The sequence below is a fragment of the Microtus ochrogaster genome, unplaced genomic scaffold (genome assembly GCF_000317375.1).
Source record: "Microtus ochrogaster isolate Prairie Vole_2 unplaced genomic scaffold, MicOch1.0 UNK14, whole genome shotgun sequence".
Taxonomy (NCBI): Eukaryota; Metazoa; Chordata; class Mammalia; order Rodentia; family Cricetidae; genus Microtus; species Microtus ochrogaster.
The window spans coordinates 1,679,132-1,681,080 of record NW_004949112.1 but is presented as its reverse complement, the minus strand read 5'-3'; positions in this window follow the sequence as shown (position 1 = coordinate 1,681,080).

The window sequence follows — 1,949 nt, the reverse complement described above, 5'->3', positions numbered from 1 at the left end:
GGAGGAGGAGGAGGAGGAGGAGGAGGAGGAGGAAGAAGCAAGATGCCGGGCGGTGGTGGTACACGCTTTAATCCTAGCACCCGGGAGGCAGAGGTAGGCGGATCTCTGTGAGTTCGAGACCATCCTGGTCTACAAGAGCTAGTTCCAGGACAGGCTCCAAAGCCACAGAGAAACCTTGTCTTGAAATACCCACACACACAAAAAAAGGAAAAAGAAGCAAGATCATTAGTGGTCTGTTAGAGCTGGAAGTAATGTTGCTAACCATGGAGACCAGTTGAGCACGTTTTCATCCAGCTTCTGTGTGAGTGTTCTGTTCTCTATCATTAACAAGGCCATTGGATCTCTTATTACCCTAGAGTGATTAACTAAGGTAGAAACACGTTCTTTCCCCAGAAAAGGAGGTCCAAACCTTTTATTATTAATACAAAAATTTATGACTCAGTTTATCCAAATAGCATAAACCCTAACAATATAAAACATCTTATAGCACAGATGTCTCACAGCCTTATAAATTTATTTAGAAACTTAAAATCTCTTAAATGTCTTCCTGCAATATTAAAAATAAAGTACTTCTCTGGTCCCACCCTCGACAGCATATAAACAGCCTGTCTTTTAGATCTCAGCCTGCTCCATTTCACTGTAGTTGGTGCTTCTTGTGACAATTCCCTGGCACTGGCATTTCTAAAACTGTTAAGGTCCATTGTTGCAACTGCACATTCTTTGGAGCTCTAGTCCTGCCATACATTTGTAAACCTCAGCTGTTTCCTGTGATCCCTTTATGTCTTTATAACCATTATCACCTGGGTGACTCTTAATTAACAAAGTCTAGCTGGCAGAACGGCATAAAACATTGAGGTGCAGCTTTAATACTTAAAATCATATATATAAAACCTTGTTTTTAGAATGGGACATAGGTCACCATGCACAAATCTATCCCAACCCAAACTATCTTGGAGATCTGTTAGGCCCACTCCACGTGGTCACCTTTAATTAAGATGGTGGTGAAATCACGTGGCAGTCATTTATTTATTTATTTAGGTTTTATCGAGACAGGGTTCTCTGTGGCTTTGGAGCCTGTCCTGGAACTCATTTTATAGACCAGACTGGCCTTGAACTCACAGAGATCCGCTGCCTCTGGCTCCCGAGTGCTGGGATTAAAGGCGTGCGCCACCACCGCCTGGCAAACCTTTGTAATCTGTACTGGGACTGCAGGAGCTCCTCCTGAGAACTGCGAAGATTCCCTGCAGCTGTTGGATCCCACTGGCGCTGCCTTTCTGTCACCTGTCCCAGGACTTGTGGGGACTCCAGAGGGAGGCTCTAAATAGCCTGCCTTATTTCAGAAGCTACAGCGGAAACGTTATCAGGAACTAATCAAGAAGTAGAAGAACTGAGAGCCACTGTTCTCCAACTTAAACCATCTTGGTCGTCAGCAGTTTACTGGAGTATGCTGTCTTGACATCTCTGATTTCTCCCATACTATTGACAACTAATTGGTGATCTACGTAAAGAAATAGACAAGATCTCTCAAACAAATTTAGACTGGCCAACATGGCTCCAATGGCTCTCCTTCCCTGGCCTCTAATGTGGTTTCTACCAATTATCATAATCAGTGACTAACCCATGTGTGTGACTCCAATGCAAGACCAACCATCACTTATGCCCAGATCAGAGCCCCCAAGCCGACTAAGAGACCGAGTCCTGTGTGTAAAAGCCAAGAGCCTTTGTTCAGCTTGGACTCTGTCTGTCTAACACGGTGGTTGAGAGCAGAGAGTGCCCAGCCCAGTCGGGGTAGGGATTTTATCATAGTAGAGGTGGGGGGGGGGCATTTCCAGGGTTCAGGACCCTGATTGGCTAACTTTTTATTTTTATTTTTATTTATTTATTTATTTTTTTCGAGACAGGGTTTCTCTGTGGCTTTGGAGCCTGTCCTGGAACTAGCTCTGTAGACG